The following is a 27,309-nucleotide window of genomic DNA, read 5'->3' as shown; positions in this document are numbered from 1 at the left end:
TCTGCCCCTCCCCCGTTCATGCTCTGTCTCTCTCTGTCTCAAAAATAAATAAACGTTAAAAAAAAAATTAAAAAAAAATAAAATAAAATAAAATGCATGTTTGTGTGACACTCCAAATTAAGCTGCGTGGGTAATTTTGAAAATAAAAATGTGTTTGTGAGACCAGAGGTCATGGATAAGGGACAATTATTACAACCCTAAGAAATCCTAAAAAGCCTGGAGTATTTTCCTATTAACTTACTGGCTGAGGTTGAAGACAACTGCCAGCTAAATCTCAAAAGTCAATGTACAAAATATGGACATATGAAGCAGAAACTTTATTTTTTTAATATGAAATTTATTATCAAATTGGTTTCCATACAACACCCAGTGCTCATCCCAACAGGTGCCCTCCTCAATGCCCATCACCCACTTTCCCCTCCCTCCCACCCCCATCAACCCTCAGTTTGTTCTCAGTTTTTAAGAGTCTCTTATGGTTTGCCTCCCTCCTCTCTAACTTTTTTTTTCCCCTTCCCCTCCCCCATGGGTTTTTGTTAAGTTTCTCAGGATCCACATAAGAGTGAAAACATATGGTATCTGTCTTTCTCTGTATGACTTATTTCACTTAGCATAACACTCTCCAGTTCCATCCACGTTGCTACAAAAGGCCATATTTCATTCTTTCTCATTGCCAAGTAGTATTCCATTGTATATATAAACCACAACTTCTTTAGCCATTCATCACTTGATGGACATTTAGGCTCTTTCCATAATTTGACTATTGTTGAAAGTGCTTTGAAGCAGAAGCTTTAAATGACCCGTGAGCACACGGAATACAGTTCCTATCCCATACAGGGACTCAAGGGTGCATGAATCCCAGCCACCTGGAAGTTTGGTGGTGGTGGGTGTTGTTGTCATTGTTGTTGTTGTTATCTAAAAAAAAAAAAAAAGTGATCTGAGACTGAAAAAGTTTTTTAAGTAAACATAATATGAACACTGTAAGTGACAATTGTTATTGTTTTTAATGGTAGCACAAGGGTTTATTAAGCTGTGCGTTAGTACAGGTGCCAGGGCTTGCCCATGGTGCTCTTGACGTATAAAGCCCAGACATTCTGCCGATTCTTCCTGAGCAATGATACCAGGAAATTGACAGCCAAGTAGGTATTGTACACAAGCTCATCATCTGCCATCTTCATACGTGGCCAACAGCCACTGCCAGACACAGCACCTTCTTCATCTGGAATTAGATCATGGGCTTCACTTCATCAACTCTGGCCACCACGTAGGTCAGCAAGGAAGGGAAATTGCCAGCCTTATTCAGGCCAGGATACAGGATTCATGGGATCTGCCTGATCAGAGATTCTGAAGCCAGAAAGGCATCATACTTCTTGGCCAGCTTCTTGACTAATTTTTTATTCTTGAGTTTCTTCAGCAGCTCAATGTCCATGTGGGGAATATCCACAGCCTTGGCCTCATCACAGTGCTGCTGGTTTCCCCAAACACATACAGAGACCTTGAGGTGGGGTGTGGACTCAAGCCTGATGGTGCCCAAGAAGTGTTGGTCCTTCCATGGGTCATAGTTCTTCAAGATGAACTGCAACTCCACCGTCTCCAAAAACTTCCCACACTTATGCTGGTTCCCATGCAGGACTTCCAGCACTGCCTAGAACAGGGCACTTCAGGAAACTGCTGCTCATGTTGCCTTGTGCCACAATAACCAGAAAAGAGAGCTGGAAGTTTGGATTAAGGCAAGGAAATGATTTTTGTTTGACCTGAGCTTTTATTAATGTCAACACAGTCTCTGTGTGCTGATCTTTGAGTCTGGATATTTTAAGAATCTTTCACAGAGCAATACAAGTATGATAACACACAAATGACTTTGCAGTACTAATAACATTCAGTGTGTGTTGTAAGGAAGAGTGTTTAGATCTTTATAGACATTCTCTCTTCAATTTTCAAAACACCATGAGGTGGACAGGAAAGGTATTCTCACCTTTGTTTTACAGATCAGGGTGCTGAGAAGCATCAAAGCTAAGAAACTAGCTCCAAGTGAAAGCACTAGTAATAAGTACACCAACAGGCCCACCCAAGTCTCCTGTTTCCACCCCAAAGTGCTTTTTATCACCCTTCCTTGCTTCTGAATGTCTCAGAGGAGTCATTCCCATCTTTCTCAGCAAACAAAAAGCTCTAAAAGAACCAGGGTATGTGGGAAAAGGTATGAGTTGGAACATCCCAGATTCTCACTCCCTTTTACATTCAAGCCATTTGTCTAAGAAGCAACTTGTGCTCTCTTTCCAGTGACCTGATTCCAACTAACAAGAGAATTACAGTTCTGTTTCACACATTATGTTTTATAATTTTTCATTTTGAAAGCTTTCTCCATGGTCAGGTATAAGCCTGGTGGTAAATAGATGATGTATTTCTCTGTGTCTTCTTAAAGGTGGTCCCATTCAATGCATTTCCCAGCGGCTCATTACCCAAGAGAGACTGGAAGGCTGGCGGCTTGTATGACCTCATTTTCAGGATGCACTGCTGTCTGTCTAACCCATTAGCTATCTAAGCCATCTCGTTGTAAGACTAACTCCGGGCATGGGTTGGAGGCAGGCAGGCTGTATTAGGCAGCTGCATCCTACCAGTACACGTGCAGGTTAGGAAACCAACAGGTCAGTGCTAGGTGGGTCTGAGCAGATGGCATCTTTGGCAGAGCTTATGGCAGGAATCTATAAAATGCTTGGTAATTGGTTCCAGCAGGATTTTCTGGGGTAGGTGTCTAAGGGTTGAAATAGCCAAGGCTCTCATTTCTCTGTGCTTGTTCCAGCAAGAGCCAGCACTGTCAGAATCAAAGCTTGCTCTGTATCAAAAGGTGCTCTGTCTTTTAGTAACTTATTTTTATCACTTGCCATTAGTTTTCAAAGAGCGATTCCTTTTATTCTTACCCTTTACATTCCTCCTTTGCTCTTGAAACTTGTTATGCTTTATACCTGAGGACAAAAGCAGCTGGAAATGAGTCGTTTCCACTCTTCCACATCCCTCCTTTTCAGACATAAAACACAAAAAATGTTAAAGCTCTGTGAGTTGCTGTCACAGGAGTGTGATGGTGATGATTCCTTTGGTTGTAATTACAACAACACAAGGGTGTGATGACACACACGCACACACACACATATACTCCCAGAAATATATGTTCCATGTAAGTAATACCTTCTAAAATGATTACCAGTAGATAACACATAACCTTTTCAAGAAGAAGAAAAGACATTTTAAATGGGGCATTTTCAATACCTCTTCAACATCTCTGAAGCAGATTTTGTCAAAAAGATTGAGAGTCAGCCTAAATGCATCCTTCTACACATGTACATACTCCAAAAATCTGCCTCATTGTGTAGCTGTTTAATCTCTTACATATTCATAAAAAGCACTATTGTCCTACTTCAGGGAATTTTCTTTGCTTCATTAAATTCCCATATGTCAGAGCTGAAAGGGAACAGATCAACCATCTTGTTTTTCACACAAGGAAACTACAGCCCAGAGGGAAAGTGACTTTGCCAAGGCCACGCTTTGGTGGCAGCTGGGCTTTGGATCTCAATCCAGTTCTTTTTCCATCAGACCAGACTACTTCTTAGGGACTAGAGTCTGAAACAATTCATTCCTTCCTTGAAAACTTACTGGACCTAGATAAGGCTGTGGGGAAGGTACAAAAAGAATAAGAAAAGAGCTAGTCCTTGAGGGTTACTCAATTCTTAATTTTTTTATTATATAAAGACAGACACTAAGTAATAAATACTTTGTGTTATATTAAAAATTTAAAGTTGTATTTTTCTTTCCTATGTTTGTTGTTGTTAGAGAAGACAAACATTTAATATCCCTATAGATAACACCCATAGTGTACCTACTGTTGAAACAAAATGAAGGGCTTTGAAGGCCAGAAAAGATTAATTTGACATCTTAGAAAGTTTGCAAAAATTAAAAAAAAAAAAAACACTTTCACATTCTATTTGGAAATTTACCACTAAATTCACTAAATCTCATTCAAATGTCTTCCATTTTATAATTCCATTATATGTTAAAATATATGGACATTAAATGTTAACAGATTTAACTTTCCATGTTGCTTCCTGTTCCAATGTATGGAAAAATAGAATGCGTTAAGCCCATTAAATTTAGGGAAAAAAGGATAGAGGTAGCAAGTTTTTCTTTCTTCTCTCTTTTTGCATTTTTTAAGTCTCTTATAAATAGACATGCTTTCATTGTTAGAGATGATGTCCAAAGCCTTGCAAAATGGAGCCATTCATTCTCCTCAGCCCTGGCAAACAGAGACCGCCAATGGAGTCAGGTTTGAAAGACATATCTTGTGACTTCCCTTTTATCTGTATACGCCACTTTTTGATCATCTGTAGTTTCAGCTTCACTTTTGAGTGGCCTCGGGTTCAGGGAGATAGGCAGAGCATTAAATTCAAAACGGGAACAGAATCTGAATAGGCCTTAGGTGACTGACACATAACCTAGGGATGCAATCTATTTCACTGTGGGAAAAAAAATGGCACTCACTCTATCTCCAGGCTCTCTGAAGGTTTCCACGTGAATAAAATCTGGCTGCTGAGTACTTGTGATAGCTGGTGACCTGCAGGAAAAGCTTACATATAAATGCATTTTTCCCTGTACATGCTTTGCTTTTTTTCTCTTTCTTGCTGTCATGGCCCTTTACCATCCTCACAGCCTTTCCTTTTTTGATTAGAATAATAATAATAGTGACTATTCATTAAATATTTGCTCCGTGCTGGACACTGCTAAAACACAGCATTTCACTAAACTGCACATCAAGTATACAAGAGAAATATTTGTCTTTCAATTTCGAAAAAAAAGCTTAAGTAGTTTAACCAATGTCCCTTAAGTAGCAGAGTGGTGGATTCAGATTCCAATGTTCATGTGCATAATCACTATGCTGGTCCAATAGTAACAGCTAAAGCTTTTTTAGGTTTTCCACACCAAATTTAAATCCCAAATTGGGATTTAAATCCCAAGTTGGCTTTCTACTGTAACAGATGTTTTAAGGATGCCTCATCCACCTGGTGGGTTCAGAGTAATATTAAATGCACCTAAGTAAAATCCAAATAATTTTAGGAAAAATCCTAGAACACACTTGAATTTATTTTCTTTTTTTTTAATTTTTTCTATTTTAACATTTATTTATTTTTGAGACAGACAGAGACAGCATGAACAGGGGAGGGTCAGAGAGAGAGGGAGACACAGAATCTGAAACAGGCTCCAGGCTCTGAACTGTCAGCACAGAGCCCAACGCAGGGCTCAAACTCACAGACCGCAAGATCATGACCTGAGCCGGAGTCGGACGCTTAACCGACTGAGCCACCCAGGTGCCCTTTGAATTTATTTTCTATTGCTGTGTAACAAGTTACAAACTTAGCAACTTACAACAACACAGGTTTATTTTCTCATCATTTCCAGGGGTCAGTAGTCTGGCACATTTTAGTTGGGTCCTCTGGTCGGGGTCTCATAAGGCTCAAATCAAGGTGTCAGCTAGATATGTCTTCATCTAGAATCCCAACTAGGAAATGGTTTCTTACAAGCTCCCTCAGGTCATTGGCAGAATTAATTTCCCTGTAGTTGTAGGACTGAGGTTCCCAGTCTTATTGGCTATCCACCAAGGAACACTCTCACCTCCTACAGGCTACTCTCATGTCCTTGCTGTATGGTGCCCCTCCATCTCAGCAATGGAGAACATACCTCACAGATATTCTACCTGCCACAGTAATCACCGCTTATTTCTTCATCTAGCCTATTATTTTCTTCCATTATTTGAAGAGCCAGTAAATATTAAAGAAGAAAATTTAACCATAATGGAATGTTTACTCATAGATTTCAAAGAAAAAGGTAGATTTGAACCCATGAGTGGTGAGGAGAGCCTTTCTCTCCTGGTTCTTCAGTCATAGCCTTGTATGTACATTATCCAACATGATTTCATCTTCCTGAACATGCCTCTAGGCCCACTACAAGGATCAGCCTCAGATGAACCTGAATGCTCCTCTTGTGAAAGACAACAAGAAAATGTCTGTGTTGGGAAATCAGTACCCCTATCATTTGTTACTTGTCCATGTTTTACATCAATCCCAGGGCACATCCACTGAGAAAGTCTTTACCTCTCCCATTTGCTGATAGAAGCGTTTTACGGAAGATCACATTTTTTAAGGTATATGATTTTAGAATAAAATAACAAATTGTTATATCTGTATTTAGCTATGTTTGTATTTCAAGTTGAATTTTAAAGAATGGATTTTTCAACAGTTATCCTATCAATTTACTTCATAAGTTCAAAGAATGGGACCATTGTCTCCTGATAGAGCTAGGACCCCAATTATGCCAAAATCTATGCTAACACGCTATCTTTACTATTTTCCTCAATCTTTGAATGTTGCATTTATATTTCTACATAGCATGAGATAGATTTGGTATGAAAAGCTCTTTTAATGAGAAATAACTAGAATATGCCTTAAAGATCTAGAGTCTTGGGGTGCCTGGGAGGCTCAGTTGATTAAGCGACTAACTTCAGCTCAGCTCATGATCTTGTGGCTGATGAGTTAGAGCCCCTTGTCGGGTTCTGTGCTGACAGCTCAGAGCCTTGAGCCTGCTTCGGATTCTGTGTCTCCCTCTTTCTCTGCCCCTCCCCAGCTCTCTCTCTCTCTCTCAAAACTAAATAAACATTAAAAAAAATTTTTTTTTAAAGATCTAGAGTCTCAAATGTATCTAATCTGTTTGATCTGTTTAGAAAATTTGAGAACCTGTTAGTAAAATCTAATTAAAAAAAAAAAGTGTATAAACTGGGGGTCAAGAAACCTGGATTTTATTTCTGGTTATTATCAGTTACCTCAGCTATAAACGAAAAGGGTTAATTTAGATAGCCTCCAGGAGTTAAATGCAAATTATCTCTTTGGAATGCACCATGCAGTACTGCTGGATGACCAAATGTCAGCCCTCAACACTCAGTCTACTTTAGGCTTCTCCGTCCATGAGAATGATCTTCAGACCCAACAAGGATAGAATAAATGTTGTAAGAGGGATTGGAAGCTTGAGACAGAGAGATTTTCAGAGAGCTTCTGTCTGGTCTAGATGGGTTTAAGTCTCAGACCTTAGTGAGTAACATCCCGGAACATGGAAAGAACTTGCAGACAAGGTCCCTGATCCACTGCCTAGGCTGGAGCTCTGACAATAGGCAAATACTGTTCTAATATTTTTCAAAACTAGAAATTCTATAGGTTTATATATTTCTATTTTATTTATAGATTTATATAATCTTTATGATTTTTACATACATTATAAGTAGATTTATATACTATATTCCTATGGGTTATATAGATTAATATCTACAGATATTAATCTTATAAACTGCAAATAGACTCTAGGATTAGTTCCCAAAAAGATGGTTTAGGAAGGCTTAGGAAAGGAAGCTTGGATCACTAGGAACTGGTATGGATTCAGAATAAGAACAATTATTGACTGGCTGATCATATTTCTTTTGCAGATTGGGTTACTAGATTGATAAGGAAAGAATATATAGTCAAATCTTGCCTCTGGGTAAGAAGAGTCCTGGAGAAGGGTGGGATGAATCTAGATTAGGAGAAGGGTAGTGAATAGACAAAGAAAAAGAAAGAGCCTGAGAAAGATAGGAACAGGGAGGGGGACACTGGTAGAAGTGGAATAAGTAGAAGACAAGAAGAGAGAAGACTCAGCCCTAGAGAACAGGAGCATAAAAACAGCTCCCTCTGCAGAAGAAGAGACCATGTGACTTTTCCTAGCCCCAGAACCAAGATGGCAACAAGAAGAAAGTCCCACTCTCTCAGTTGGTGGGAGACCCACTAGTTTTCCCAAATGGAGGTGTCAGTCCTGGCACCTGGGCTTGGAGCACTCAGGGCTCAGGATGCGAATCACACTCAGGGAGAAGAGAGGCACTTTTAGAGACTTCAGGGACCAACACAGCCTGAGGAGCTACTCAGCTGTGGGCCAGGCTGCAGGCAGCAATCAACGCTGTAGTACCTGGGTCTCCAGTAGAACGCCTTTGGGCTTAACGGAAGAACAGAGCACTTTTTTATCTGAAGACACACATTCCCATTCGTACCCTTCAGGAAGTGTAAAGCTCCTCAGCAAAATGAGGAAGGACAAGGTTTCTGAAGCCCTGCCTAGGACTGAATCCCTGCTCTTCTGTTTGCTAGTTGACCTTCTGCATGTTACTTATCTCCCCCCTCAGCTTCACACTATCCCCATCCATGACACAGTGATACTAAAATACCTCCCTAATAAGGATGTCCAGAGAATTAAATGACAGTTATCTAAAGCGCTTAATATTAGATATTATTAAGATAGTAACACATTAGCTCAAGCTGATGGTGTCTGAGGAATCTTTAATAAAGTCTCTCATGACATATTTGTGGACAAGACAGAGAAATGAGGAATAGGCATAAATACAATTTTGTGACTTGTAACAGGTTAAGTGACCAAGCAAAAGAGTGCAAATTAATTTAAGCATATTCAGTCTGGAGAATTACTGTGAATTACAAAAGACCTCCTGAGAGTCTTTAAAGTCTTCCCAAATTGCAGGTCATTTCTTTGATGCTCAGAGACAAATAAATGACAAGCAATTCCATAGACCTTCCTTTTAATATTCTGCAAAATGTTACTTAGAGTAACTTGCTAAATTAGTTATTGAAGTTTCCTAAAATTTGATATTCACAAGCTAACTAAAATGAGCCCATTACTAAACTTACTGAAGGAGCTCATTCATCATTCTCCAGCAGGCCTAGAGCTGGCTAATACAGGGATATACTGAAGCATGTGTATCACCTGAGCACATGTGCAAATTTCTGAAATGTTGCATCTTTATTACTGCGTCATCAGGCATATCCTGACTTGGTCGTAGTTTTCAAGTGCTGATATATGTTGAGTCAATTGATATATCACATTACATGTTAACAAATACCCATCCATCATCAGTCACTTCATGAATGTTCTCTTTATGTCCTGGGTCTCCTAGATTTCTCCAGAGGACACAGACTCCCTGCTCCAGGAGATCCCTCTAGTACTACTGCTCACTTTCCAACACCTCATGTACCTTGGACTCAAAAAACAGGGCGGGCATTTTCTTTGCTCCAGTATCTCTCCCAGACCATGATTTATCTATCTTGAATAAAATTCCAAACAGATTCCATTAGGGCACCTGCCTTCTGGCTCTATCACCCTGAACCCTCTGCATCTTCCCACCCTTCACCTGTTATCTCCCTTCACTTCTTCTTGATTCCTTGTGAACTCTGGCATCTGATTCACAGTCTTCCTCTTTGCACAAGACCTGTCATCACCTTGGGAGATTGCAATGTTTGTGTGGATAACCCAGTCACAACCCTAGTCTTTCACTTCCTTCATCTCCTCAATTCCATCTCTGAAATTTAAATTCTTCCTGACTACAACCACCTCTCCATCCAAATTTCTCTCTGTCTTGCTCCTATATTCCCAGCACCTCATAAAGGCCTCCAATTCTTCCCAGTATAGCAACATCTCCTTACCTCTGCCATCTTCTGTGTCTAACTGAGGCTCCATGTCCCCTGCTTCAGCTACCCTCTCATTGTATTAGTTTCCTGTGGTTGCTATAACAAATACTACAAACTTGGAGTCTTAGAAGAAGAGAAATTTATTATCTCACAGTTTCGGAGGCAGAAATCTGAAATCAAGGTGCCACACTCCCTCCAGAGGCTCTGGAAGAGCATCTGCTCAGTGCTTCTCTCCTTGTTTCTGGTGCTCCAGGCCTTTCTTGACTTGTAGCTATATAACTCCAATCTCTGCCTTCATCTTCATACTGTCTTCTCTCCTGCGTTCATATCAAAGTTTCCTCTGCCCCTGTCTTATAAAGATACATGTGATGACACCAGGGCCCACCTGGATAATCTAAGATAAACATCTCATTTCAAGACACTTACCCACATTTTTGCCATATAACATAATATGTACAGATTTGGGGGATTAGGAAGTGAATATGTTTTGTAGGACGCTTTTTTTTCAGCCTACTATGTTCATCAATATTCTCAACATCTTTGCCTCCCTGGTCCTTCTCTGCTATCCAGAAAAGCATCTACCTTCTTGTCATCCTAATCTGGGCCATTGATTTTTGCTGAACAATATCACACAGTCTCATGGCTAGATGCCACTATAAATTTACAGTCTCCAATCCAGGAAACCAGATCTGTCATTTCCCTTTTGGATTAGGCCATACTATACAGTAAAGTCCAGAGTTATAAATGGGCAAGAATGAAAGCTTGGATTGAGTTTGAAGTTATTTTTACTTTGATTTGTTCCCACAAGCAGTACAAAAGATACAGATAATGTCCATTACATATGGGCAAACATGGTTCCTACTTACTTCCTTTTACCTCATAAAGGCATACCAGCATTATGGTCTCAGCAGCTTATGTAGAAGGAAAAGACCACAGGGCTAGAGGACCAAAGAACTATGGACTCACTGCCTTTCATATGTCCAATGAGGTCAGCACCTAAAACAATTTATATTACCGTATAAAGCTGTCTGAGGAAACTCCACAGGAAGCCATGTCACCCAGACCCAATGTCTGTGCTCTGAGTCTTATCTCTGCTGCAGTAACACAGGAGTCTGGGAGTTTTCCATTTCTGCTCCCCTAGAGGCTTTCTCATTATGCTCAGAATAAAATCCAAACCCCTTGGCAGGAGTATGTTTTATTCCTTTCAAGCCTCTTCTTTCATCTCTCAGCACTCCCCACCATTAACATTTAAATACTTGGAGTCCTGTACAGATATTTATTTTTCTCTTTCACTTCTGAGTCTTGGCACTTGCTAATCTCCTTGCCTGGAATGCCATTCTCCCCTCCCCCCCTGCCCCCTGCTTACTCCCATCATTCATCAGAAGCCAGGCCCAGCTCCAGGCTTCCCAGAAGCCCCACCTAACCCCCTGTTCCTCTCTAGTCTCACAGTCACCATCACCACTACCACCCCAGGCTGGTTTAGGTACCCCTCTTTGTCTAACTAAAGTCCTACTCTTTTCCCTGCCATAGCCTTTTTCACACCATTATCTCATTAACCATATTTATAGTAATCTGTCCTGTTATGTTCTACAGGCCTTGCAGGCAGATGTATGAATTCCCAGCACCTAGCACAGTGCTTAACACATAATGAGTGCTCAATAAATATTGGATGAATAATTTGGTATAATTTCATCAGTAGGAATCATCTGTAGGGTTTAGAAGCCAAAGTTGTTCACTATTCACAGAAAATGAAATACCAAGAGTGAGGAAGGAATTAGTTCAACTGTACTCCGTAGTGGTCAGACTGACCATATTTCATGTTTGGGCACCACCCTTCAAAAAGGACATGAATACCAGAATGTGTCTGGCAAGGCCCAAACAGAAAAGTGAAGGGTTGGAAAGCATGAAAGCAGAGGAACAGCTGGAGAAACTAATGGTGTTTACTGTGGAGAAGGGAAGATTCAGGAGCTGCCTACATGAAGGCAGTCTTCACTACTTGAGATGATGCTATGTGGCTACAATGGAACTGAACTGTTTCAGAACTTCCTTCCAGTCATGAATGGAATGGCTGCTTTCCTCAGATCGGAATGGACTACCTTGCTGGAGAGGGATTCATGGGCCCAAACATGCAGGAATTGGGGTTGTAGAAGAGTTGAGAGCATCACGGGAATGGTCACACTAAATGTTTTCTGCAGACCCTGCAACCCTGGCATTCCAAGTCTCGAATTAATTAGCATGTCAGGCACTTTGCTACTTAGCAGTTCTGGAACATCCTCAGCTCTATCGTGCTGCCTGAGAGTACATGGTGTTGACAAATGCACTCTCAGCCAGGCCAATCTCTGTTCATTGAGTGGAGACAATTCCAGCCAAATCTTTCAGCATGGTTGGATTTTTTTCTCCCTTCCAACTGTCTGTCAGTGATTACAAAATTGTATATTTTGCTTTGTAAGACTGTAATAAACTGCCTTAAGAGGGATGCAAATGAACAAACAAACAAAAAGCAACTAGTTTCCTCAGAAGCCCTAGGATAAGATTCTGACCACTTCCTCAGCTGATAGCATGCTTTCTTGTTCGTATATAACATCATCATTATTCTTCAGCTGACATGTTTGATTTATGATGCTTAATATCTTTGAAGTAATGCACTTGGTAATTTTAGTCACTCTATTGATTTTCATAAAACTACTTTATTCACTATGAAGCCACCACTAAAGCCAGTGAATCATGCACTCTCTATCTCCAGCTGTTTGGGTGGTAATATGAATATTCAAACAGGGCTTCTTGCCAGCTTTGGACACCATTTATTCTGGGACTATATCTTTAATTTCCCTAATGAGTCTATCCATTAATAACTGGGTGTTGCTAACCAATCCATACAAACTTGTTTTTAACTATCTCTAGTATTTTATGTACATCAAAGATTCCAAATAAAAATGATCATATGGAGCAAGGAAAGAATTGGCTTACTTTCCAAAGCACACATATAATTATTAACTATGTTACGAAGGGAAGGTCACAATGGCTAAGAGAAGAAAATGATAAAACAGACACTGACATCTAGCCTCTCTCTGATAGAGGCAATAATCCTTGCTTCAGGTAAGTTTTCTTGATGGGTTTCCAAGGTACTAAGTTGTTGGTTTTTGGTTTCCTTTTATCCATGTGTGTGTTTTCCCTGTGAGGCACATAAACTGCTTTTAAAAGTGGTCATTTTACTCATACTTAATGGGCCTGGTGCATTTGCTGCTCTCTGTCCTGTAATGTGCTTTGCTTACCACCATCAATATTCAAACTCAGTCTTAAGGACTGGGCAGAACAGGTCATTGATCAGTACTGCTAAGTGAAGATTACTGGATCCCTATGGTTATGTTACAGAAATCCTGTCCAGGTTAAGCATTTTCCAGTCTCTGCAGCTTCACTCAAAGCTTGCTGATTTGTTTTGCTCTGCAGTGCCATGAATAGAGCCATGCATTAGGAGTCAGAGGTTGAGGTTTGCTTCCAGCTCTGCCACTGACCAGCAGGGCAATAATGATAAAGCCAACACTCTGTAAAACAGAGATAATAATTCTTGTATCTACCTCACCAAATCATTATGAGAATTAAGTAATACAGATAAACAAAAGCACTTGATAAGTAATATCACTGATCAAACAAATGGTATCATCCAAGATGACTATGAGGAACTAGTTCATATTATTCATAGTAGCTAATAAAAAATGTTGTGCATACACAAAGGAGAAAAAGATTTTCACATGTAAACACATATAGGTCTATGTTAAGTTTATAAAAATTTTATGCAATTTAAAGCACAAATTGGGTCATAAAATAGAGCAGCCTAATATGAGACCTTCATAAGCACAGAATTCGAGAAGATTCTCCCAGATTGTGCTAATGACAAATATGGCAATATGTGTATATAACTACACACAAGCAAAAACATAGAAGGGGCAGGATCAAAATGGGAGTATTCTCCAGATGAATTTAACAGTCTCATTACACTGTGACATTGGATTGTTTACTTGTCCATTTCTCACACTTGTTTGTGAACTCCATGAAGGCAATGATCCTGTTTTACTTATCCTTGGTCCCTGGAAAGTGTAGTTTCCTAGGCTACCTGTGAACAGAATCACCTGACTCTGTGTTTAATGAAATGAAGAGGTGTGCATAACCCCAAACTACAGTCTTAGGGGAAGGGCAGCCAAATGTAGTGAAGGTCAGACTGGGATACTAGAATATGCTGATGGACATCTGGGTCCACTGAGATGGCAGAATTCCCAGCCCTCTCCCAAACCTCAAACTCTCTAGTGGTGGGCTCTAAGAATCCCTATTTTTTATTGAAGTGTAGCTGACAAAATATTATACTAGTTTTAGTAATCTTTGACAAAGGAGGCAAGAATATGCAACTGGGAAAAGACAGACTCTTCAATAAATGGTGTTGGGAAAACTGGACAGCTACATGCAAAAGAATGAAAGTAGATCATTTTCTTACACCATACACAAAATTTAACTCAAAATGGATTAAAAACTTAAATGTGAGACTGGAAACCATAAAACTACAAGAAGTAAACATAGTAAGCGCTCTGATCAGTCTTAGCAACATATTTATGGATCTCTCTCCTCAGGCAAGGGCAACAAAAGCAAAAATGAACAAAGGGGACTACATCAAACCAAAAAGCTTTCTTTTTTTAAAGACCACTCTCACCAACCCTGAAGTTTGAGAAGCATGTTGGAGAGTATGTTTTAGAGGTTATTGTAGTCAATTTCCAAACAACTGAACAGCCACCTTAGTAGAGTCAGCACAGAAGAAAGGGAAAGACTTAGGCTGAGAATAGCTTCCACTTCCTACCAGTAGCACAACTTGGGGTGAGTCACATAGGTCTCATTTGTAAAATGGGAATGACAAGGACCTTGTCACAAAGTTGTTGGAAAGGGCAAAGAGAAAACTATGTACGAAAGTGCTACATAAATGACAAGAGTTAGAGCAAATGCAGGTGCAGTTGTTTTTGATTGTTGGTGGTGTGGCTCTCGGAGCCTTCACTGGCTGGCAGAGAAAGGCCAGCCAACTGAAACACTGCAAATCTGTGAGATCAGATCTGCTTACAGCTGTGTGACAGCACTTGCAAGTTCCTCTCACCAATACATCCTCCTCTTGAGTCTCAGTATTAAGAATTGGACCCTCCTTATTAATATTTCATTAAAAAGATAAGGTTAAGCTTTATCATAACATCAACAATATGTATTTACTAAGAATTACCTGCCAGACACTTTATGTACATTATTGGCTTTACTCCTCAAAAAAAAAAACTTAAGACATGGTATTATCGTCATCTTTATCCCCTTTTTAGAGAAGACAAAAGCAGGGGCACCTGGGCAGCTCAGTTGGTTGAGTGTCCGATGTCAGCTCAGGTCATGATCTCATGGTTCGTGGGTTCGAGCCCTACATCAGGCTTGCTGCTGTCAGCGTGTCAACATGGAGCCCGCTTCGATCTGTCTCCCTCTCTCTGTCCCTCCCCCACTTGTGCTCTCCCCAAAATAAATAAATATTAAAAATAAAAATAAATTAAAAATGGAAGAAAAAAGCAAGGCACAGAGAAATGAAGAACTGGTCAAAAGCACGCTTTCAGTAGGCGGCGATGCCAGGGCTTGACCCCAGAGACTGAGCTCATCAGTACATGATATCACTCATCAGCCTGAGAAAAGTATCCTGTGCACCTTCCTTCCCTATTTCCTCTAAAACACATAGACAACCAAGGCACAGAAAAAAATGCATGGACTAGTCCCTTATCAGCCTGGCCAACTTTCTTCCCACAGCACTGAGCTGACAGCTACAACTGTGCAACTCTTCTCTCTCTCTCTCTCTCTCTCTCTCTTTTCTTAATTTAGACTGTGGTTGCATACAAGAGTCATAAAAATCTGGTCTTCATTGTATTAGTCCTACTTAGGGACTCATCGATATGCATTCACAAAAGAAAATTACTAGAGATTCCATTATGAGTTGTGGAGGTACGATGTGACACCTTGAGTGCAGGAAATCACTGGAGTGTGAGCCTCTGGATGACGTGAGCTAGGAGCTGAAAACTGGGCATTTCTCAAGGAGAAAGCTGTAAGTTCTTCTACTGCTAGATATAAAGATACAGAGCTTTAAGATCCCATAAGACTATTTCAGTATCTAATTAGGTTTCTCAAGAGTGACTAAAGGTACTGACACATTTTCTCTTCTTCTAAATGGCAAAGTCTTATTCATCATTATTGATAAATACCCAAAGGCATTATTCATAGGCCCATCCAGCAGTCAGTGATGGCAACCCAGGTGTCAGGAGGCTGGGAGTGCAATTTTTCCTGAACCAGAAGAATGGAGACAAGCCTGGAAAGTAGAGCAGAGCAGAAGATAGGCCCAGGATTAGACCACTCCAATAACAAAGTAAGAAGCCCATAGCACAGTTTTTAAATGGCTGAGTCAAGGTAGTATTTTTACTTTCTTTTCTTAAAGCAATAAGGAGTCTGAGACACAGAAATGCAAATTTTATATTCAGTGAAACTAAAAGGTGTATACCACCCCAAACTATAGTACTAAAGGAAGAGCAGTCAGATGTGGTGAAGGTCAAGATGGGCACTGAAAGATGCTAAGATTGAATGCCCATGGCTGCAGAGCTCAAACCAAAGGAGAATGCACAATTCCATAAGGTGAGGAGCACCATCTGAGAGGCAAAGTCAACCACCTCTTACATGGAATAACAGGGAAGGGTGTGTATGGGAGGGTGACAGGAGCTTACACAGACCTGAGTTGGCACAAAGGAAAATTCGGGAGAGTAGGAATGAGGAAAGAATCATATAGATAGGCTACAAATATAGGAAGTAATGGGTCAGGGAGACAAGATGAAGAAGAGATACTGCGTGCAGAGGAGACTTGCAGCTGCCAATATCAATGAAGAAGAGAAATCAAGACCAAAGCAATTCATAAGTATAATTCTATAACATGAGAATTCCTGAAACATGGAATTTTGAAAGTGTTGCCATGAGACAGATGGAATTGTGAGCAAGTATATCAGCATGGATTCATAAATTTATCAGGAAGGAATTGTTGTTGTAAAGTGGGAGCTCAAGCAGAGATACAAGAACTGAGATAAAGCATGGTGAGACAATAAAAGGAGTGGCAGCATTCGAAAAAGATGAGCAAAATAAAATCATTACAAAAATGAGGCCACGCTGAGAGCAGCCCAAAAGATAACAAACATTGCTAAATCTACCAAAAAGGTAATCGAGAACAGGGTTGAGAAATAGAAGCAAATACATGGAAATGAAGAATAAAAAGTAATTACAAACAAAATAATAAATTTAAAAGACAGAAAAAGGAGATCTAACATAGTTCTCTCCTGCCCAGCCAAAAGTGTATTTTTTTCAACTGAAATAACAAAACAGGAAAAATCCTTAAAGATATAATTCAAGAACACTTTTTCAAAATGAAAGCCAAATTTGAAACTGCATGTAAAAGTGCATGCCATGTTCCACCAAAAAAAACACAAAAAGTGACACAAAACTGTCAATCCTGTGACATATCTTGGTAATGTTTCTGGACTTCAAAGATAATTAAAGAATTATTTGGACATCAAGGCAAAACCTTTAATTCATCTATTAAAGGAAAGAAATAGTTTGGTCTGAGATCCTAGAAAACGCTATAATTTTCCAAAAGCCCCCAAAATACTAAAGAAATAACATATGACCCAAGAATTTATACTCAACAAACTACTTTCCAGGGAAAAAAATCTCAGGAAATATAGCTGCTATGAGTACCTGCTGAAGAAATTATTTGAGGACACATTTTAGCCCAACAAAAGATGACAAAACTACGAAGACAGACAATAAACTCTAAATGTAACCATAGGAATAAAACTAAAACACATCTAGGGATTATGGTTGAAGAACAGAATCTAAACACTATTAATATGGACAATATTACCATGATATAGCTAAGGCAACTTGGGAGGAAAAGAGAAATGAATAATGAGAGATAACGTAGTACAGACAATTCCTCATCTTTTATAGATGTGAATAAAAATATCCATCAAAGATAGTAAATCAATAAGAACAGGTGTAAATGTATTATAAGTAAATGCAAACTAAACCTATATCATCAACAAAAAAGGGTGGTGGCAAAAGAGGAAAGAATGGAAAAGATTTTAGAAATACAGTAATGTTTTGGAAATATAGTAAATTTATCATTTCTCATAATGATAAAAACTAAAGATTAAATATAAATTCCTTGGTAAACTAGGGATAAAGAGAATTTCTGGAATACCATTAAGAGTATATACCCCCAGGGGCCCCTGTGTGTCTCAGTTGGTTGAGCGTCTGTCCAGCTCAGGTCATGATCTCGCAGTTCGTGGGTTTGAGCCCCACATCAGGCTCTGTGCTGACAGCTCAGAGCCTGGAGCCTGCTTCGGATTCTGTGTCTCCCTCTCTGTGCCTCTCCCCTGCTCACACTCTGTCTCTCTCTCTCTCTCTCTCTCTCTGTCTCAAAAATAAATAAACATCAAAAAAATTAAATAGTACATACCCCCCCCCAAAAAAATAGCACATAAATTTTATCCTGGAATGTTGAAAATATTCTCTTTAGGATCAATGATAAGATGACAATACACCTATCACCACTTCTATTCAACATTTAGGACTAGAAAGGAAGAAACAAATCTGTCATTATTTGCAAATGATAATTCTCTGCAGAGAAAACATACAATAACGTAGCAATCTTACTAGGTACTAAACCCATATTAAGAAGCCAGTTGCTTTTCTATTCACCAGCCACATTTAGTTAGAAATATTTTTTAAAGATACCATTTTCAATAGTAACAAAATATAAAGCATCTAAGGAAAGTTCATCATGAAAAAAGGTGTAAGATTTTATTTTAAACCTTTAAGAAAATATATATATTTAATTTGTATAAGAAGACCCAAAATTTTAAAGATGCCAGCTCTTCCCAGATGACTTATAGATTAACTGCAATTACATTGAAAATCCTAACAGGATTTTATGGACTCTCAAATTTATATGGAAGAGCAAAACACTAAAAGAATATGGTGGAGGATATGGTCCAATGAGATATGAAGACTTGTCATGAAACAATAGTAATTAGTAGAGTGCTGGTTGGGACAGACATGGACAAGGTGGCCAATAAGAGAGAACAGAGAGCTCATAGCAGAACCACACATATATGAAAACTTGATTCATAATAGCAAGAGAATTACAGACCAGTGGGAAAAGGAGACTATTCAATAAATTGCACAATAAAAAGTAATGGGCCAATTAGTTACCCATATTGTAAATATAAAATGGAATTCCTACCTCTCACTATAAAAAATTGAATTCCGAGCAGATTAAAGACTTCAATACAAAAGGCAGAACTGTAAAACTTTTAGAAAGTGTAAGAATTTTCTATTTTTATATTACATTAAAGCAGGGGAAGATTTTGTAAATAAGTATAAAAGACATAAATCATAAAATTCAGGGTTGATGTATTAAACAAATTTAAAATCAGGAACTTCTGTTGATGGAAAGATGTCTTAAGGAGAGTAGAAAAACAAATGAGAAAATTAGGAACAATTTTTGCAACACATATAATTCACAAAGGACTAATATCAGAGGATTTAAAAAAAATCAGTGCAAAAAACGAAAAAGACAACCCAATAGAAACTGGCAAAAGATACTACCTGACATTTCATCAGTGAAGAACCAGGAATGGCCCAGGAACACATGCAAAAAAATTTCAACCTTATTAATAATTAGGGAAATGCAAATTAAAACCACAATGAAACATTATTTCCCCTTCATCTGTTGGAATAAGTTAGAGGTCTAACAATACAAAGTTTTGGCAAGTTATAGAAGTCGGCCCCATACATTGACATTACCCAGTGGATTCAAATATATCTGTACTCATGATCCTGCACCTCCACTCACAGGTAAAGATGCTAAAGATACTATTTTCCCCTGTCGGAGTGGCAAAGGGCAGTAAGTTCAAAGATCCACTACGTTCATGAAGGCATGGAGTAACAAGCTTGCATACTTGCTGGTGGGGCTGTAAACGGCCACAACCCAAATGGACAGCAATTTGTTACTATATTTCTAAATGAAAATATTCTACTCTCTTAGATCCTGCAATGCCACATCTAATAAATAATCACGAATGTGTGAAATTATGAGCAAGAAAGAAAATTATTTCAGCACTGTTTGAAATATCAAAATATTAGAAACAATTTCAATGTCTTTTAGACTGCATGAACTACTATGCAGCCCTTAAAAAGAATAATTGAGCCCAATATGTACTGATATGGAAGAATCTCCAAGATACATTTTTGTTTTTCTTTTTTTTTAGAGAGAAAGAGCATGAGTAGGGGACAGGGACAGAGGGAGAGAAAATCTTTGTTTTGTTTTTCTTTTGTTTTTGTTTTTTGAGAGAGAGAGAGAGAGGAGGTGGGGAGGGACAGAGAGAAAGGGAGAATCTCAAGCAGGCTGCATGCCATCAGTGCAGAGTCTGATGTGGGGCTCAAACTCACAACTATGAGATCATGCTCTGAACTGAAACCAAGAGTCCAATGCTCAACCAACTGAGCCCCTATACAGGCGTCCCTACATTCTTAAGTTTAAAAAAAAAGTATATTATGTTCCACTTGTGTTTTTAAAAACATGACTATATATGTATTTGTGTATCAAATATTTATATACATATATGTTTATACACACACACACACACACACACACACACACACACATACACACAGAATATCCCTGGAAATACATACAGAAAAACTGATATGAATAACTGACTTCAGGGATTATTACAAGTAAGTCAGAGGCAAAGTTTAGAGGGTTTTACTTTTCATCGTCTGCTCTTTTGTATCTTTTGAATTTTGTGCCATGTATATGTGTGACGTATTCAAAAGTAAAGTAATTTTTAAAAGTTTGAAGCCATCATTGCTTATGGTGGACTAGGGAATCTGGAATCAGGGGATCAGTAGAGTAGGAATATACACTGCTTCTCAAGGTCAGAGCCAAGCGGTAAGGCAACGATGAGAAGACCTAAATAGCAAATGTCAGTGTGAGCAGCAAGTCTACAACTGGGGGAAGGTGCAAGGATAAGGAATTCATACTCCATGGGAGTGGAAGGCAGAAGCCATATGGTCTGGCTCTAGGCACCAGCATCATTCAAGTTCTTTATACTGTTAAAAAAAAAAAAATCAACTGAGTAAATTTTAAATATATTACCAGCTTTATTCGATGATTCATTAATCAGGCAGCCTCCCATCTAGCAAATAGAAAGGAGCTCTGAAGAGCTGTACAAAATAAAAGACTTTAATAGGCAGAAGAGGGTGGGACAAGGAAGTTATACTAGCTGAATGCTAATTGGTTGTGTCAAGGTCACCTTTCTTGAGGGGATGGCAGAGGTCTACCAGGCAGATTACCTCACGAATACTGACCAGGTAATTCAAGATTGACTGGTTTAAGATTCCCTTCCTGGGGGAGGCTGAAACTTTAATTAAGTTAGGTATTAAGTCTCAGTATTTTTGACACAGAGATTAGCACAAGCAACTCCATTTTGGGACTGTTGTCTCTTTTCTAACAGTATTGAGCCAATACTTTGTCTTAATCAGGAAGCTTTCATAGGATTCCAGGATCAGGCATGGGCAAGTCTCCACCTTGGAGATAGATAGCAGGGAAAGGCAGTGGAGAAAACTCAGACTGGCCAGCTGGAATGGAAAAGTAAAGAAGCAGGAAATTGGCCATTGCTAGCAGGCTGCAGAGACATAATTAATTCAGGCAGGGCTTGTTATGTAATCTGAGGGGCCTGGTGCAAAATGAAAATGTAGGGTCCCTTTTTCAGTGTGCCATTAAAGGTACTAAAACATAAAGCTTTTTCCTTCTGCAGTCTCTCTCTTGACCTATTATGGATTTGCTATGTAATATCATTCTAAGTGAAGAAAAATTAAAATTTTAAATTATTAGCATACATTTTACTATTCATCTTTAGATTGTGTGGTGCCAGTTTAAATGCAAATATAAAAGCATTTAACTCATACGCAGAATTAGTGAAATTACACAATTCATCTTTTGTGGTTCATACATACATAAGTTTTTTGTTCTTACAAACAGTAAAATGCTGCACAAAATTAACTCAACTGTTTTATTTCACTTCTTAATACTCACACTTTCTACCAACAATCTCTACTTTCAACTTATTGATGATTAAGGAAAGGAACTATGGGTTGCCCTATCTTTCCCCTTCCTCTGTCATTAATTTCTCTGTAAGTGAAAAGGGAAGTGACATGAGTGAAAAAGGATATGGCTGGGTCCCTTGGTCATTCATGTATTTTAGAATACCACTGCCTTCTTTCTACGCTTGAAGCAAGTTCTAGTTCAAATGGAAAATGTGACCTCTTGGGGCTGTCAGCATTCCCACTTAGTCATATACATAATACATTTACCTATTCCTTTGAATCTCCTGAACTCCCATGTGCAGTGGGTCCACTGGAATTCTGTGCTCATGGAGCGTCACAAATGCTGCATGCAGATAAGCATCAAGGAATGGTAGACATGCCTATTATACTGTACACATCTCTGCCTACCTGCATGCTCCATTGTCCCATCTGAGTTTGGAGATAAAATTATTAAGAATTTCATGATGAAGACAGAAGAGCTTTAAAGCAGGTACAGGGCCCTTCTGAGTCTGGGCCCTGTGTGACCACACAGGTCCCGTAGCCATAAAGTTAACCCTGTATCCAGGAGTTTGCTATTAAAGGAGAAACTCTGGGGTGCCTGGGTGGCTCAGTCAGTTAAACGTCTGACTTCAGCTTAGGTCATGATCTCAAAGCTTGTGCGTTTGAGCCCCAGGTCAGGCTCTGTGCTGACAGCTCAGAGCCTGGAGCCTGCTTCGGATTCTGTGTCTCCCTCTCTCTCTGCCCCTCCCCCATTCACGTTTTCTCTCTCTCTCTCTCTCTCTCTCTCTCTCTCTTTCTCTCTCTGTTTCTTTCTTTGTCACATAAATAAAGATTGGGGTGCCTGGGTGGCTCAGTCGGTTGAGCAACAGACTTCAGCTCAGGTCATGATCTTGTGGTTTGTGAGTTCGAACCCCATGTCAGGTTCTGTGCTGCCAGCTCAGAGCCTGGAACATACTTGGGATTCTGTGGCTCCGTCTCTCTGCTCCTCCCTTACTCACACTCTGTCTCTCTCTCAAAAATAAATAAAATAAATACATAAATAAACAAACATTAAAACATTTTTTTAACTTAAACGAGAAACTCTGGATAAGCATAGCTGGCTATCTTTTGCCAATATTTTGCTTGTCTATTTAATATTATAATTAATGCTTAGGAGGTACATTATTAGAGCCATCATATTGAAAATATGTCTGACTGACAAGTATTATGTTGTACATTTTGATTTCTCAAGGTTCTGTTTATCAGTTCATCATCAACCTGTCTCTATGTGAGAGAACAGAGTGATCTTCTGAGGGCTCTTGGTGACATTGCTACTGAATTCATATGATTATTAATGCAGGATATGAAATTTTCCCCTAAACGTTTAAGAATGAATTCTTCAGTCTGGAATTATTCTTCAGGGAATAAATTCAAATTGATAAATTCTTGGATTAGTATGCAGTGGAGAAACAAATGGGATTTGGAAGTATGCTTGCTCCCATTGTCAATGTGCTTGTCGAGAATGTCTTGAGTTTTTCTGCATCATTTGTTTTGCTGTGTAAAGAGACCACACTATTGGAAGAAAATGTTTCAATCATTGTGATGCCTGTTCTAGTGAGAACTTTTAAAATATATTTGACTTCCACTTGCCCCAGAAACAAAGTTGGCTCTATTATAGATAGTGACCAGATGCCCAAGATGGGGAGGAAAGTCTCTCCCTTTTTGACAAGTTGTATTGGGTGCAAACATGTCTGAAGAAAATGTCCTTGCAAATGACCTGAGGCAAATAACTTATTCCTCAAATGTCAAGGAGATAATAACAATAGTAGTTAGCTTAAATAAGGTAAGATATGAATAAGTCCTAGCACAGTGACTGTGCACAGAAAGTACTTAATAACTATTACTATTTTATAAGCTGTTATTCCAGTTGTTTGTTAAACTGTTTGTTAAACTGTTAAAAATCATGTTGGAGGTAGAGATGATGACAACCCACATGCTCCTCTTCAGCCATCCATTGCTTTTAGCCAATAAAATCCTGAGGGATATTTATAGCAAAATCCCTTCGGCAAGTCCTCCAGAACTTCACTGTCCTGTCTGTGTTCTGCACTCTATTTCGATAACTCTCCTGGACTTTATCAAAAGGCCTAGATGACTGGCAGGCTGAGTAGCTTATTTTCCAGCCACTTTCCCCAGACCCACAACTGGGCACTACCATAGAAGCTCATTCCTCTAGTGGGACCAGACACGGTGGTTCCTGGGGACTCCTCTTGTCTTAACCCATATCAGAATTTCTTCCCCTTGGAGGAAGGAAAGCCTAAGTCCCTTAAAATATCAGATTATGTGTCACCATATCAAAAAAAAAAAAAGCTGGAAATAGTATGTCAGCAATATAAAGCATAGAAATCCTTTTCTAGAACATGATGCAAATGCCTTCAGCCCTATATATGGCAACATTTACAATAAAGGTACCAGGACATCTTCTCTGTCTCTAGTTGTGAAGCTAGTCCCAAAAGCTATGGATAAAGAAGGTCACAGTGTTGAGGACATGGCAATTTTTCAATCAAAAATATATCATCTGAATTGCATAATCAGCTTAATAATTATTCTTAAAGCATCAGCCCTGTCCTCCATTTCTTAAATAAATGCAAAAGAACTGCAAGCGAATGGGCTGAGGGACCCAGGAAGACTGCCCAAAGGGGACAAGTCAAGAGCCCACAGGAATAAAACTAATTGGAAATCGGATGCACTGTTAAATGACCCATAGATCAAAGAAATCACAAGATCAATAAGAAAATAATTTGAACTGAATGAAAATTAAAACACAACATACAAAAATGTGTGGAATGCAGCTAAAACAGTGCTTAGAGGGTAATTTATAGCTTAATTTGCTTATATTTGAAACACAACATGCCTAAAGATCAGTGATCTCAGCCTCCTCCTTAAACACTAGAAAAAGAAAAGCTAAATATTAAACCAAAAGTAAATAGGAGAGAGATAATAAAGATAAAGCAGACATGAAAACACCAGTAAAACCAAAAATAGACAATTAATAGGGAAAATCAACAAAACAGAAATGTGGTTCTTTTAAAAGGTTAACAAAATGAATAAATCCCTCACAAGGTCAATCAAGAAAAAAGAAAGAAAATACAAATTACCAATACCAACACCCAAAATGAAAGCAGGAGCCTAACTATAGGAAATAGTTTAGAATGTTTTAAAAGAATCATAAGGAACTATTATAAATGATTTTATAACAATACATTTGACAATTTATAAATGGGAAAATTCCCTGAAAGACCCACATTACCAAAATTAACACAATAAGGAATTTTCAAAAACATGACTATCCCTATAACTGTTGAAGAAATTGAATTTAAAATTAAAAACCTACCCACCAAGAAAACTTAGGCCCAGATACCTTCACAAGTGAAGAACAGCCAAAATCACTTTGAAAAAGAACATTGAAGAACTTGTACTACCTGATTTAAGAATTAACATAAAGCTAGCATAATCCAGATAGTGTGGTATTGATCTCAAAAATGGATAAATTAATAAAATGAAATAAAGAGTTCAGAAATAGATCCAAGCTTATATAGTCAATCAATTTTTCGCATATACTAAACAGTTTAATATAATAATTAGTGACCTTATGAGGTAGCTACTTACTTTCAATACCCCATTTGATACCTGAGGAAACTGAGGCACAGAGAGATTATATAATTAGCCCAAGGTCACAGTTGGCCAGTGGCACAGCCACGCTTGAAAACCAGGGCAGTCTACCCCAAAAATGTATATTCTTAACCTGCTACACTGTTCTGTTTCTATGACAAGTGTTTCACTATTGAGTCTACATTATAAAACCCTGGGAAAATTTATAATTAAATGTGTAAAGTGATGATATAAATCAAACATATACTATTAATATTTTGAGCTATGTTTAGGGAAAAATTAGTGAATATTTGGTACTTTATTTATAACGTTTAATGATATATTAGAGTAATTAACAGATAAGCCTAGGGACAACTTAAAATTGATGTTTTTATTTGAAAAATAAATGAGAATTTCCCTAAGATTTTAAGTAGTGTTGGAATATTCAATAAAACTTAAGATCAGGGTAGATCTACCATGGGGCACGGATAATAGGAGTGGTCCTCCCAGCACAGAGGACTGTTTTATCACAGATATTGTTAGCATGTCAGTACACAGCAATAATAAAAAGCAAACTAATAAACATTTCATTGGTTTTATTATTGTTTTTAAATTCTCTACAGATAATGCACCTTTTTATTGTCTGTGCTCAAATTAGACCACATTTATCATTCCCATTGCTGTATCACTCCTTAAGATCCCATAATTGTAAGTTTGAAGTTTTAGGAGAGTCTGGGTGGCTGAGTCGGTTGAGATACAGACTTCAGCTCAGGTCCTGATCTCATGGTTTGTGGGTTCGAGCCCTGCTTCAGGTTCTGTGCTGACAGCTCAGAGCCTGGAGCCTGCTTTGGATTCCGTGTTTCTGTCTTTCTCCCTCTGCCCCTGCCCTGCTTGTGCTCTCTCTGTCTCTCTCGAAAATAAATAAAATATTTTTTTTAAAAAAAGTTTTTTTAGATTTATGAGAATTACTTAGGTACTTGATATCGTATGTTTATAGACAACTGAATTTCTTAAAATAAGGAGAATTGGATTTATAAATGCAATTTAAAGTATATAGGACAAATTAAGTTGTGACATTGTGGTTTCCAGTAAGAAATATATATTTGTTCTTGGTCCTGGGTTCTGGGACAGAGCTCCTAAAACCTTTGGAATTTCTTTTTTTTTTTTTAATGTTTATTAATTTTTGAGAGAGAGAGAGAGTGAACAGGGGAGGAGCAGAGAGAGAGGGAGACAGAATCAGAGGCAGGCTCCAGGCTCTGAGCTGTCAGCACAGAGCCCGACTCAGGGCTGGAACTCACAAGCTGGGAGATCATGACCCGAGCCAAAGTCGGATGCTCAACCGACCAAGTCACCCAGACGCCCCAAACCTTTGGAATTTCTTAAGTGAGGAGAACCTCAAAGGTGTCTTTTATTATGTGAATGAGGTGACTTTTGAAATGCTCCTAGGTGTCTTAAGAAGATGACTGGTCACATGGAACCAACCAAGTGATTAGAGACTTGGAATTTTCAGTCTCACCCTCAATGACTTCCGTGGAAAGGCAAAGGGGAGAGTGAGTTCAATCACCAGAGGCTGGTGATTTCAATTAATTGTGACTAGAATGAAGCCCAGAAGTACTAGGTTTGGAGAGCTTCCAGGTTGGTGAACACTTGGAGGTGCCAGGAGAGCGGTGCACCAGGAGAGGGCGTAGAAGCTCGCAACCCTTTGCCCATGCCTTAACCTACGCATCTCTTCATCTGGCTGTTCCTGGGTTATACCCTTTTTCAACAAACCAGTGATCTAGTAAGTAAAGTGTTCCTCTGAGTTCTGTGAGCTGCTCCAGCAAATTAATCAAACCCAAGGAGGGGGTCATTGGGACCTCCATAGCAGATCAGTCAGAAGCACAGGTAATTACTTCCATCTGGCATCTGAAGGGGCTTGGGGGAGCATTCTTGTGGGGCTGAGCCCTTA

General features: G+C 38.9%; 1 pseudogene; it reads right to left on the bottom strand.

Annotated features, from left to right (window-relative positions):
• Positions 1-1,022: 1,022 nt before the first annotated feature.
• Positions 1,023-27,071, bottom strand: LOC112862201 (large ribosomal subunit protein uL1 pseudogene; annotated as a pseudogene).
• Between the last annotated feature and the right edge of the window lie 238 nt (positions 27,072-27,309).

Source organism: Puma concolor, chromosome B2 (assembly GCF_028749965.1).
Source record: "Puma concolor isolate L17-30 chromosome B2, mPumCon1.1.hap2, whole genome shotgun sequence".
NCBI lineage: Eukaryota > Metazoa > Chordata > Mammalia > Carnivora > Felidae > Puma > Puma concolor.
This window is presented reverse-complemented; position numbering and strand designations above follow the sequence as displayed.